We start from the raw sequence: 14,431 nt of genomic DNA, 5'->3' as shown, positions 1-14,431 counted from the left end.
CCCCTTGTTCCACCCCCTGGGAGGTGAGGGGAGCAGTGAGCAGCAGCGGTGGCTGCGCTCGGGAATCATTTTGGTGATTTAACCCCCAATTCCAACCCTTGATGCTCACAGTTAGTTCCATCTTTTGACACTTCTTCCACCCCCGTCCTTGCACGCTACACCGCTACAACAAAGATGACGGGGAGAAGACGCTGTCGAAGGTGAGACACGTAAATATGACCGCCCACAAAACGGCGCTTCAGATATTCATCCTCCACTGTTGCCATTTCTAATTTAAAGTGGTGTAAAGTTCTTACTTAAATCTGTCAGTAAACTCGCCATGAAAGCGCTAAAACATACCGGTGTAGTGAGTTTACATTATTCACCCAAGGAACTTCAGTTATTAGAGAGTTCCGCCGGTCGGACGGTTTTTCACGGGACACATTTCCGGCGTTGTTGTTGCACTAGTGAGCCACGGATGAGGAGATGCTGCTCCGTTATTGATTGAAGTAAAGTCTGAATGTCATTAAAACAGTTAGCTCCATCTTTTGACACTTCTTCCACTCCCGTCCTTGCACGCTACACCGCTACAACAAAGATGACGGGGAGAAGACGCTGTCGAAGGTGAGCCACGTAAATAAGACCGCCCACAAAACGGCGCATCCTGAAGCGACTGTCAGAAAGCGACTTGAAGATGATCTGTAAAACATCATCCATGCAACATTTTGACCAAAGAACCAACATCACATGTTATGTAGACCACAAGGAAGTGTTTTACATTTAGAAAAAAAAAAAAAAAAAAAAGACTCCTTTAATGCACCTTATAATCCGGTGCGCCTTATATGTGAAAAAAGATTTTTTTTAAAATAGACCATTCATCGGCAGTGCGCCTTATGATTTGGTGCGTCCTATGGCATACCTGCCAACTTTTGAAATCAGAAAAACCTAGTAGCCAGGGTCCAGGGGCCGCAGGCCCCGGTAGGTCCAGGACAAAGTCCTGGTGGGGGGTTCAGGCTTCGCCCCCCGACGCAAAATGATTATTAGCATTCAGACAGGTTAAAATGTTGCTAAAACCATCACTTTTCTATCAGTCACAGTGACTTTTCAAAACAAAAATATTACAGTATTCTGTAAGCTAACTTCAATAGTTTGAAATTATTTTGACAGTTAATGCCAGTTATCCTGTCAACCTTTCACAAGACTTCAATTTGTTAATTGAAAGTATAAACAGTATAAACACTTTTTACAGTAAACAAATGGTAAAACAGTACTAAACAATTCCATTAAAAAAAAAAATTGGTGTCATTATCAACTTTCTGTCCAAGCTTGTATAATCTACTGCCTTGTTCAATTGTAAAAAATATTCTGTGCCTAAAATTCACATTTCTATCACAATTATCATACTGTAAACATGGTAAGCTAACTTCATTAAAATTAATAGTCCTGTCAATAGCATGGAATTACAATTCAAATGTAGTTTTTTCTAAGCATTTCAAAATAATTCAAAATATGAAAAATTAATGAAAATTAATTTAAGCCATCAGACACTTGAAAAGTGGCACATCACATCTCTAATGTAATCATTTGAACTTTTCAACAGAAATAGCACTGCAAAAATATTAAGGACATACTTCTGTATTTTGGTAGTTATGCTGTCAACATTTAACAAGATTTCTTCAACTTGGACTTGAAAGCATAAATAGTATAAACACTTTTAACAATATAACAGTACTAAACAATTCCAATAGATAACATTGGTGTCATTACCTTTTTGTGGCTAAAATCCGAAAAACGTTGAAAGTTTTCCACTTGTATCGCTAGCAACGGCATTAGACTTGTGTTTTTTTGTCCCAACGTGGTCTTTTACATCGCTAATTCCTCCGTGTCCGATCGAAAAATCTTGTCTGCACAAGGTGCAATTCGCGTAGTTTTCACCCTTTTTGGAACGGATAATTATTCCTGGATAGGCTTTTGAATATTCTTCACGGAATGACTGCAGTTTTCTTTTCGGTTTAAGACTCGTATGCGATTTTTCTCCGACTGATTTCATGATCGTTCGCTCGTTTGGAAACAATGACAACAGGTGCCTCGTGCTTGGCAGCGGTGCTATAAATAGCCTCGCGGAATGGCTCGATAGGAAGTTACGGGAAGCAGGTCGAATGTCATTGTTGTTACGCGATTTCGTGAATAAAACTTACAAAAAAATTATTTTTTTTAATTAATGAAAAACCGTATTTTTTATCACTGCAACCGTAACCCGGAATAGGTTGATGAAAACCGTACTAATTACGGGAAAACCGGAGTAGTTGGCAGGTATGCTATGGTCCAGAAAATAGGGTATATTGAATACCCATCAGAGACATGGTATTTGCCAGCTCCAGTGCAGAACTAATTTCCAATGCAGCTCGATCAGAAAGACCCTGGTGGATATAAAGAGATCTCTCGCCTGGATGTCAATTTTAGCTAATACCACATTTGCAAGTCTTCAAGTGTAAGGCGGGTAGCGGGGTTGGGTGAGGAGGTTGTGGGATAAAGACATGAAGCAGAAAGAAGCATGTCAGAAGGGGGTAGATAAAGATAGAAAAGTAGCAAAAACAGGCAAATAGAGAATCATGTTGAAATTCGGTTGTGTTTTGGAGTCTGGAGAAGAAAAAAACCCAATTTATTGCAATAAATAAAGCTGTGAATGGCTTTGTGGGGCACGAGTGATGGAAGTGAAGCCTGGATGGGGATTATGCTCTTTTCATCATAAAGCCCCATCTGGTATACTAGCAGGACCACGTCTGTCCAGGGCGCTCGCCCTTTAAAGTGCCGGCTTGGGTTACACATCAATCCAGTCCCTTTGCAGCTGTGGGGGAAATAAAACACAGCAATCCTGCGAATCCCCATAAAAGTGTGAGCTGATGCGTGCAGACATATACACACAGTATGGTGCTCATCTTTTACACAACGTTTTGAAGTATGTTGGATTGTAAGTTGAAAGAGCCTACTATAATTAAAGCAATGGGCAGTCATGTGAGATAAATAAGTAGCAATGTTTCTCCACCGCAGGTCTGTTGACAGATGTCCTTTTTAATTAGTGTGTATACATTATGGAATCAAGTACACTTTTATTTTACATTTCATTTTTGTAGTTATATATGTGTAGCGTTTCATAAAACTGCACACAGACTCATTAGTCTGTGCCTTTCAAGTCGAATTAGGCAAAAAAAAAAAAAATAGTATGTCAGTTTGCGACATGACTACGCTCTTAGTACCAAAATAAGTCAAGAAAAAATGTTTACAGGTGACATGTTTTTATCAAGTATTTCCCTTTGTCACCATCAGTGATAGAAACACCAAAACATTTTCATTCTCATCCAACTTTGACAATAAGATACCATATTTGTCGGACTACTAAAAACATTTTATTTACCATTTTTTCCGGACCATAAGGCGCACCGGATGATAAGGCGCACTGCCGATGAGCGGGTCTATTAAGGTCTATTTTTATACAAAAGGTGCATCGGATTATAAGGCGCACTAAATGACTTCCTTGTGGTCTACATAACATGTGATGGTGGTTCTTTGGTCAAAATGTTGCATGGATGATGTTTTACGGATCATCTTCAAGCCACTTTCTGACAGTCACTTCAGGATGCGCCGTTTTGTGGGCGGTCTTATTTACGTGGCTCACCTTCGACAGCGTCTTCTCCCCGTCATCTTTGTTGTAGCGGTGTAGCGTGCAAGGACGGGAGTGGAAGAAGTGTCAAAAGACGGAGCTAACTGTTTTAATGACATTCAGACTTTACTTCAATCAATAACGGAGCAGCATCTCCTCATCCGTGGCTCACTAGTGCAACAACAACGCTGGAAATGTGTCCCGTGAAAAACCGTCCGACCAGAACTCTCTAATAACTAAAGTTCCTTGGGTGAATAATAAAAAACTCACTACACCGCTATGTTTTAGCGCTTTCATGGCGAGTTTACTGACAGATATAAGTAAGAACTTTACACTACTTTATATTAGAAATGGCAACAGCGGAGGATGAATGTCCCATAACAAGAAGATAGAAAAAAAGAAGAAGCTTATCGACTACAGCGTCGTCACCACAAATTTTCAGGACTAATGCAGATCCCAAATACAGATCAGCAGGTACCTGAAGGTAAGAAAAGTTGGTTTTGCATAATATTGAGAAACAGAACGCCAGATAATATGTCTTACCTTATACACACACCATAATAGTACTCCTATGTTGAGCACAGTACAATCCATAGCTTCATAGCTTACCCAAGTCGAACTGAAACATTTTGTGTAATGTGTAACGTGTGTAATGTTCTATTTTTCAGTGGAACATAGAAAATGTTGGTGTTGTTTATTTGAGTCATATTGCAGTCTACACATATCTCGTCTGTGTGACTGCCATCTACTGGTCACACTTATCATTCCACCATAAAATAGCTTCGAGGTCGGTAAGCACAACCATAATTATGCCGTACATTAGGCTCACCGGGTTATAAGGCGCACTGTCGAGTTTTGAGAAAATGAAAGCATTTTAAGTGTACCTTATAGTCCGGAAAATACGGTAATTAGAAAAACCCTACATTTAATATAAATTATATATTATGATTATGTAATACAAATATAATTATATTATAATATAAATAGCCTGCTCAGTGACCTAGTGGTTAGAATGTTCACCCTCAGACTAGGAGGTCTTGAGTTCAAACCCCGGTCGAGTCATACCAAAGACTTTAAAAATGGGACCTATTACCTCCCTGCTTTGCACTCAGCATCAAGGGTTGGAATTGGGGGTTAAATCACCAAAATGATTCCCGAGCGCGGCCACCGCTGCTGCTCACTGCTCCCCTCACCTCCCCGGGGGTTGGAACAAGGGGATGGGTCAAATGCAGAGGGTAATTTCACCACATCTAGTGTGTGTGTGTGACTATCAGTGGTACTTTAACTTTTAACTTTAACTTTGTAATTCAAATCACAAGCTCCAAAAAATGGGGCAAATCTCAAAAAAGCAAACCGTTCACCAGTTCTAAATGTATCATTGACATTCATCTCAACACTTACTTAATCGGTAGCATGAATATTCATATTTACACATACATTGTGAACAGGCTCATTTTTTGTAGACCTTGTAGATGCAGGGAAAATCTATTTATTTAGGATACATCTTTTTCAAACAGGTTCATTTCTCTTTCATGGTGTGTAGGTCAATGGTCTGCAACCTGCGGCTCTAAAACCACAACCTAGTGGCTCCTTTGGGCTTTTTCAAAAATGTATGAAAATAAAAACAGATGGGGGGATAAATATATATTTTTGTTTTAATATGGTTTCTGTAGGAGGACAACATGACACAAACCTCCCTAATTATTAGAAATCCCACTGTTTATATTAAACATGCTTCACTGATGAGAGTATTTGGCGAGCACTGTTTTGTCCTACTCATTTTGGCGGTCCTTTAACTCACCGTAGTTTGTATACATGTACAATTTTCTTCAACAGTGCCAGAGAAAGTCATAGTTTTTGCCACTCATTCTTTGTCTCATTTTGTCCACCAAATGTTTTATGCTGTGTGTGAATGCACAAAGGTGAGTTTTGCCGATGTTGTTGACTTGTTTGGAGTGTTAATCAGGCATATTTGGTCAGTGCAAGATTGCAAGCTACTCGATGCTAACATGCTATTTAGGCTAACTGCATGTACATATTGCATCATTATGCCTCCTTTGTAGGTATATTTGAGCTAATTTAATTACCTATGTCCTCTGTGTATTTAATTTATATCTACATTTATCATGACACATTATCTGTGTAATATTGCCTGCATTTCTGATAATAGTTTGTGTGCTGTTCCAGACCACAGCAAACGTAACCCAGCTTGCATAGATTGTTATAAATCCATTAAAAGAAGACAGCCTGCCATTTCCTTTAACTTGAACACACACATCTATACTTTTGGCCAGTCTAAGACGGCCATTTCTACCTCAGTAGAAACATTTAAGTCCCATCTCAAAACTCATTTGTATACTCTAGCCTTTGAATAGCCCCCCTTTTTTTTTTTAGACCAGTTGATCTGCCGTTTCTTTTCTTTTCTCCTCTGCTCCCCCCTATCCCTTGTGGAAGGGGAGACACACAGATCCGGTGGCCATGGATGGGGTGCTGGCTGTCCGGGGTCGGGACCCGGGGTGGACCGCTCGCCTGTATATCGGTTGGGAACATCTCTGCGCTGCTGACCCGTCTCCGCTCGGGATGGTTTCCTGCTGACCCCACTGTGGACTGGACTCTTACTGTTATGCTGGATCCACTATGGACTGGACTCTCACAATATTATGTTAGACCCACTCGACATCCATTGCATTCGGTCTCCCTAGAGGGAGGGGGGTTACCCACATATGCGGTCCTCTCCAAGGTTTCTCATAGTCATTCACATCGACGTCCCACTGGGGTGAGTTTTTCCTTGCCCTTATGTGGGCTATACCGAGGATGTCGTTGTGGCTTGTGCAGCCCTTTGAGACACTTGTGATTTAGGGCTATATAAATAAACATTGATTGATTGATTGATTTAGAGGAGTTATCTCACCTTCTGAGGAGCCTGCATTTTACTAATGTTTTCCAAAGTTGTAAAAATGGGTAGAACAAATATTACATTTCAACATTTCTGTCAACGAAGATTTGTGCCTTTCAGTCTGCGACACGTAGTCATTTTGATAGTAGGCTATTATAGCTGATATAGACACTTATATTGTGTGTTGTCTTCATTATAAGACTTATGTAAGGCTTTTAATTTTTTTGCGGCTCCAGACAGATTTTTGTGTTGAATTTGTGGTCCAATATTGCTCTTTCAACATTTTGGGTTGCCGACCCCTGGTGTAGGTGGTAAACCATTATCATTTGGGGAAAAAAAAGTAAGGTCGAACTCCTGAGTATCACTCAATATTGATATATAATTAATCTAACTTTTTTTTTTTCATACCAAAAAGTGATGCGGTCAAACCTCTCCTGCAGATGTATGTTACCTTTCATTGAAAGAAGTGCCTTTCAGCCACAAATGATATTTGATGTCCTGTATTAACTTCAAGGACATTGTTCACTTTGGTGCTATGCACTTATTAATTCTCCTGTCTAAATTAGCCGGGAAGGATGCTTCTTCATCTTCTGGTGTCACACTCACTCTGGGCCTCATCACAGGAATAATCATCATCTGCCTATAATTTGCTCCAAGACCAATAGGATAAGAACAAAAGAGGATAATATTGCAGTGTCAAGGTAGCCAATCTCAGTAGAGTAGATTGAATATATTGAATCCCACTTCTTGCATTGTTAGCCACCTCTTGCTAGCTTTCATTTAGATGTTAGAATGCTTTAAATAAAAATTATGACATACCGTATTTTAAGGCGCATTTTAAAATCCTTAAAATTTTCTGCGTCTTATAACCCAGTGCACCTAATGTATGGAATAATTTTGGTTGTGCTTACCGACCTCGATTTTTTTAAATTTGCTACATGGTGAAATGACAAGTGTGACCAGTAGATGGCAGTCACACATAAGAGATACGTGGTATATGTTCCATTGAAAATATAGAACAATACACACAAAAATCTATCAAAATGTTTTGGTACGACTTTGGTAAGCCACACCGCTTGATAGATTGTACTGTGCTTCAACATAGGAGTATTATTATGGTGTGTGTATAAGGTAGGACATATTACCTGGCGTTTTGTTTTGCAATATTATGCAAAAGCAACTTTTCTTACCCTCTGGTACCTGCTGATCTGTATTTGGGATCTATATAAATCCTGAAAAATGGCGCGGGTCCGCCTTTGTAGTCCGTAGTTGATAAACTCAGGGCCGGCCCGTGGCATAGGCCGTATAGGCAAATGCTAAGGGCGCCGTCCATCAGGGGGCGCCACGCCTGTTCCACAAATGTTGGAGAAAAAAAAAAAAAAAAGTTGATACTATTATTTCTAAATACAAAAAATAATCCCACGTTAATTAAAATGCAAAGTAAAGCCTATTTAATAGAAATATTATTTGTAACAACACTACGCAGCCCCCCCCACCCCCCTCCCCCCGCACGGTGCGCCCCCTCCCTTCCCGTATCATGACTCTTTTTGGACGTCACCACATCAAACAATCAACACAAGATGTCAAAACGGCCAAAAGTGTCAGGTGCCCAGGGAAGAAAAAAGAGAAAAGAGGAGGAGAAACGAGAAAAGACAGAGGTAGCAGGTAGGTAACGTTAGCCTACATGAAATTATTTGTCTGTTACAGAATGTGATAGTAACCTGGCTTTTTAGCATTAAGCTAATGTTACATGATTCGGCAATTGCTAATCAATAAATAGCTAGTTCTGTTTTAACGTCGGGTTAATATTGTGGAGGGGGCTAAATTGTTATGGAAAATAATAATGTAACGTTAGGTAATTACAGTACTCCCACCTTACATTCCTCAGGGACATTTGTATTAGATCTTTTAAGCAGGTGTTTTTTGTTTACATTGTTATTGCCTTCTGGTTAGCTAATGTTTGCCCTGCAGGTAATAGTCACTTTTCCACCCCTTTATATATTAGGTATAGTTGTAAGTAAAAAAAAAAAAGGTCAAAGACAAAGCTATTCGGTTTCTTGTGAGTATATACACTTCACTGCCGATGTGGGGGGGGGGCGCCACCTAAAATCTTGCCTAGGGCGCCAGATTGGTTAGGGCCGGGCCTGGATAAACTTCATATTTTTCTCTATCTTTGTGTCATGGGACATTCATCCTCTGCTGTTGTCATTTATAATATAAAGTAGTGTAAAGTTTTTACTTATATCTGTCAGTAAACTCGCCATGAAAGCGCTAAAACATAGCGGTATAGTGAGTTAACATTATTCACCCAAGGAACTTTAGTTATTAGAGAGTTACGGTCGGACGGTTTTTCACAGGACATATTTCCGGCGGATGAGGAGATGCTGCCCCGTGATTTCAGTAAAAATCACTCTGGGCCCCATCATAGGAATAATCATTATCTGCCTGTAATTTGCTCCAAGACCAATATGATAAAAACAAAGAGGATAATATTGCAGTGTCTAAAAACTTAATTTGATTGGTTTGGAATTAGATGAAAGTCTCCAGGCTCCACAAAATAATCCAGAAAACTAGTGTTGTTTAGTAAGTTGTAAGCGAAGAGATACAGATAGATGGAGTAGAAATGGTGCTGGGTGGGTCTCAGCTGTTTTCCAAGTCTTTAGCCTCTGGGTGCATTTGTCTGCTTCTTTATTGTGGTACTTCTGTCAATGCTGGACCTTGGCTTGTATCAGACAGCTCAAATGACAACGCTGCCGGCAACAGACAAGGTAGTTGATGAAAATATCGGAGCCCCCGGATCATTGTTTCCAACCTATTCCTCCCCCATCAGCAACTCTGGACAGCCTTGAGGAGATCAGACCTGTTTGTAAGGCAGATCCTCCACTTCATGTCCGTGTTTACAAGTCTGTGTGTGCTCCACGTCTCTCTTCATTAAATCAGACGGACCTTGAAACGCATCCATTGTCCTTTGGCTGACAGCGGCTCAGACAAAAGTAGTTTTTGACGGTGCGGCGTTATGCACCTCCTTGACAAGTGACAGCCAATTAACGGTGCCGACAATAACCCCGATCATGGTATCTGAGGCATTTCCTGCCTTGAGTGGACATTTCTTCTAATGAAAGGCAACCTCCACATGACATTTGGAACTTGTCCATTCGGAAATATTTAAAGGGGACATGCACTCTTCTTGGAATGACCATTATCAATCATTATGTGAGACAAGAACACATACACTATATTGCCAACAGTATTTGGCCACCAGCCTTGACTCACATATGAACTTTAAGTGCCATCCCATTCCTTACCCATAGGGTTCAATATGATGTGGGTCCACCTTTTGCAGCTATTACAGCTTCAACTCTTCTGGGAAGGCTGTCCACAAGGTTGCGGAGTGTGTTTATAGGAATTTTCCACCATTCTTCCAAAAGTGCATTGGTGATTTAACCCCCAATTCCAACCCTTAAAGCTCACAGTTACCGTATTTTCCGCACTATTAGCCGCACCTAAAAACCACAAATTTACTCAAAAACTGACAGTGCGGCTTATAACCCGGTGCGCTTTATATATGGATTAATATTAAGATTCATTTTCATAAAGTTTAGGTCTCGCAACTACGGTAAACAGCCGCCATCTTTTTTCCCCGTAGAAGAGGAAGTGCTTCTTCTTCTATGGCAAGCAACCGCCAAGGTAAGCACCCGCCCCCATAGAAGAGGAAGCGCTTCTTCTTCTACTGGAAGCAACCACCCGCCCCCGTAGAAGAAGAAGAAGCGCGCGGATATTACGTTTCATTTCCTTTGTGTGTTTACATCTGTAAAGACCACAAAATGGCTCCTACTAAGCGACAGGTTTCCGGTTCATGAAAAGACGCAATCTCTCCATCCGCACACGGACTACTATTTCACAGCAACTGCCTAAAGACTTTCAAGAAAAGCTGGCTACTTTCCGTGCATATTGTAAAAACAAGATAGCTGAAAAAAAGATCCGGCCAGAGAACATTATCAACATGGACGAGGTTCCACTGACTTTTGATATTCCTGTGAACCGCACTGTGGATACAACGGGAGCATGTACGGTGAATATTCGCACCACAGGGAATGAGAAGTCATCCTTCACTGTGGTTCTAGCTTGCCATGCTAATGGCCAGAAACTTCCACCCATGGTGATATTCAAAAGGAAGACCTTGCCAAAAGAGACCTTTCCAGCCGGCGTCATCATAAAAGCTAACTCGAAGGGATGGATGGATGAAGAAAAGATGAGCGAGTGGTTAAGGGAAGTTTACGCGAAGAGGCCGGGTGGCTTTTTTCACGCAGCTCCGTCCATGTTGATATACGACTCCATGCGCGCCCACATCACGCTGGTTTTTAATATATTATTAAAGTTTGACTGACCTATCTGACTGTTTTTTTGACATTCCCTTTAGCGCAGTTAGATGCGGCTTATAACACGGGGCGGCTTATAGGTGGACAAAGTTTTGAAATATGCCGTTCATTGAAGGCGCGGCTTATAACCCAGGGCGGCTTATGGTGCGGAAAATACGGTAGTTCCATCTTTTGACACTTCTTCCACGCCCGTCCTTGCACACTACACCGCTACAACAAAGATGACGGGGAGAAGACCCTGTCGAAGGTGAGCCACGTAAATAAGACCGCCTACAAATGGCGCATCCAGACTGTCAGAAAGCGGCTTGAAGATGATCTGTAAAACATAATCTATGCAACATTTTGACCAAAGAACCACCATCACATGTTATGTAGACCACAAGGAAGTGTTTTACATTTAGAAAAAAAATCATAATATGACTCCTATGCACCTTTTGTATGAAAAAAGACCTGACTAGACCCGCTCATCGGCAGTGTGCCTTTTAATCCGGTGCGCCCTCTGGTCCGAAAAATACAGTATATGTGAAATTGTTAGTCCAAATGTCCTGAATAAGCTAATTTTTTGTTGGATTGGTTTGGGTAAGGCAGGGGTCGGCAACCTTTACCAGTCAAAGAGCCATTTTGACCAGTTTCACAAATTATAGATAACAATGGGAGACGCAAATTTTTTTTGAAATTTTAAATGAAATAACACTGTGTACAAAGTTTTTTATTTGCTTTGTATAAACCAGGGGGTCTCAGACACGCTGCCCACACCTTTATGTGGAATTTGAAAGCTGGTGCGGCACGCGGGTTTTAAATGAATGGCTCAGCGTCATGCGCGCCGTGATGGCACAGCATATAGCACCCATTACATCCAGCGTGCCTGATCAACCACCCTTTATATGGGGCTTGCGCTTGCTCACGTAGGTGACAGCAAGGCATACTTGGTCAACAACCACACAGGTCAAACTGACGGTGTCGGTATAAAAAAAAAAAAAAACTTTAACACTCTTACTAATAATGCGCCACACTGTGAACCCACACCAAACAAGAATGACAAACAAATTTCGGGAGAACATCTGTACCGTAACACAACATAAACACAACAGGACAAATACCCAGAATCCCATGCAGCCCTAACTCTTCCGGGATACATTATACACCCCCCGCTACCAAACCCCGCCCACCTCAACCGACGCACAGAGAGGGGGGGGGTGATGTGTGAGGGAGCAGGGTTGGGGTGGGGGCGGGGTTTGGTGGGAGCAGGGGTGTATAATGTAGCCAGGAAGAGTCAGGGCTGCATGGGATTCTGGGTGTTTGTTCTGTTGTGTTTATGTTGTGTTAAGGTGCAGATGTTCTCCCGAAATGTGTTTGTCATTCTTGTTTGGTTTTGGTTCAAAGTGTGGCGCATTATTAGTAAGAGTGTTAAAGTTGTTTTATATGACCACCGTCAGTGTAACCTGTGTGGCTGTTGACCAAGTATGCTTTGCTGTCACGTACGTGTGCAAGCAGAAGATGTATATTGTATAACAAGTGTTGGGCTGGCACGCTGTTAATACAGATTGTAGAGGGCGCCAAATGTTGTACCATCATGGCATGCCCTTATTATAGCCGTAAGGGTGAAAATCAGTGAATATTAATCCCGGGAGTTTTCTGCGAGAGGCACTAAAATCCGGAAGTCTCACGGGAAAATTGGGGGGTTCAGCAAGTGAGCTGCTGAGCCGCATCAGAGTGATCAAAGAGCCGCATGCGGCTCCGGAACCGGGGGTTTGCCGACCCCTGGGGTAGGGAAATGTGACAAATGTGGAAAAAATTATCCATTCATTTCTTATAGTCATGTTGTTGCAAAATATTCGAAAATCTAAAAACCTTGTATTATGGAAAATGTGAGAATTGAACATCAATTAAAAAAAAAATCACTGAATAAATATATTCCATAGAAACATTAAGATACTGAATAACATAGCAGTATACATGTATGTGAATGAGGGTTGTTAATTTCCAGTACAACTGTCAATATCCTGTCTAAAAATAAATGGTCAAATTGCAATCAATTTGTTTGTCGATACCAAACAGAACAAACTATAGTGTCTATTTAGATATCAAAATAAATTTGATGTGTCATTAGCCAGTGGGTTAGCAATTTCAATTGTCCTTCCATGCTGACAACATACATTTGATAGTGAAGTTTGAAGGCTTGACCACAATCACTGTTGAGTCTGTCCAATGGTATCCCACAGAGCAGAAGCCATGATACGGGTTGGGAGGGGTTAAAAGAGGAAACATGTTTTGCTCTGAAAAAGGTAAAACTACTTGGAAATAACAATAAATTGTAGGATTCTGGTATTTACGATACAACGTTAACTATAAATACGTCAAATTGAACAGATCGTGGTAACGAGCTTAAGAAGACGACAACCGTAACGGATACCTGCAGTGCATTGACATATAAAATGAATGCGGCACCGACCGAGTCTTGAAGCTTTCTCATAGCAAGCAAGGGCTTCTCCATTGGTCAGCTAGTGGGGATTGAAAGGAATAATACTCCCTGCAGTGTGGGATTAAAGGCATGACTCAAACTAACACCCAGATAGTTTTATGCTTAATTTACTACCTGCAGTTTCGTAAATATAAGCCTTTCTTACTCTGACTTCGCATCCCGCAGTGGAATTAATACCAAATGACACGACACTGAATGCTTCATGACACCTCCAAACCTTTCTTAAGACTTAGTTTCGCGTTTCACACTTACTGCAGCTGTTGCAGATATGCAAAAAAGGTGTTTTTACCATTTCAGAAAAGTGTTACAAAGAACAATAAAGCTTCAACTTGGTACGTTAACACCATTGAAAGCATGTACTGTCTCACAATTAAGAAAATAAATATTGAACTATTGAACAGAATGCTAAGAAAGACGATTTATCAGCATAATAATTGAGACCCCCTACCTGGAATCCCCCGGATCCAAGACCCTCGCTGATTGTGAACCATGGCATCCCATTGACAACATCCCATAGATTGCCAGTTTTTCCACCGTCGGTCTTAGATTTCACTTTTCCTTTCTCGGAATAGGTGCGTCCCGCCCTGTTAAAGCTGCAATGGTCGTTCCTCAGTCTGATTGGACGGTGTTAAGCGAGACTTCATCAGCCAGCTCTTGTCGTCATGACAACTTGCCAATAACCCAACAGGGGTGTGTTTGTGGAAGGCTGGACTGGCAAGCAACGATCGCAGTCTTGCTTACGACAGAATACCGCATCGTTTTGCATCACTGTTGTCACTTCCACCCCCTCGCTGTCCCTAGCAGGCTACGCTAATCTTTTGAGTTGGCTATCGTAGGGATGTATGGACTACAATCCGAGTCTATGACCAGCTGTCCCATCAAGGTTTAATAGCTCAGCGTCTTGCTCCGCAGGATGCCAAAATCCGCTTAAAACTATTCAGCAAGGTGACAGACTTCCAAAGAAAAAGTTCAAAGACTGATTTTTGAAGACCTTGGCTAACCGATTTTAGATAGTTTACTAATTCCAAAAGGGA

General features: G+C 41.2%; 1 long non-coding RNA gene across 1 annotated transcript in view; it reads right to left on the bottom strand.

The window, feature by feature from the left end:
- Positions 1–13,985, bottom strand: part of LOC133624472 (uncharacterized) — a 93,030-nt gene extending 79,045 nt beyond the window's left edge. Inside the window, exon 1 of the long non-coding RNA XR_009818008.2 lies at positions 13,846–13,985. This is a non-coding gene — a long non-coding RNA (uncharacterized lncRNA). The remainder of the gene's footprint in view (positions 1–13,845) is intronic.
- Positions 13,986–14,431: the final 446 nt, after the last annotated feature.

The sequence above is a fragment of the Nerophis lumbriciformis genome, linkage group LG27, assembly GCF_033978685.3.
Source record: "Nerophis lumbriciformis linkage group LG27, RoL_Nlum_v2.1, whole genome shotgun sequence".
Lineage (NCBI taxonomy): Eukaryota > Metazoa > Chordata > Actinopteri > Syngnathiformes > Syngnathidae > Nerophis > Nerophis lumbriciformis.
Note: the sequence above shows the minus strand (reverse complement) of the source record. Positions and strands in the feature narration are given on the sequence as shown.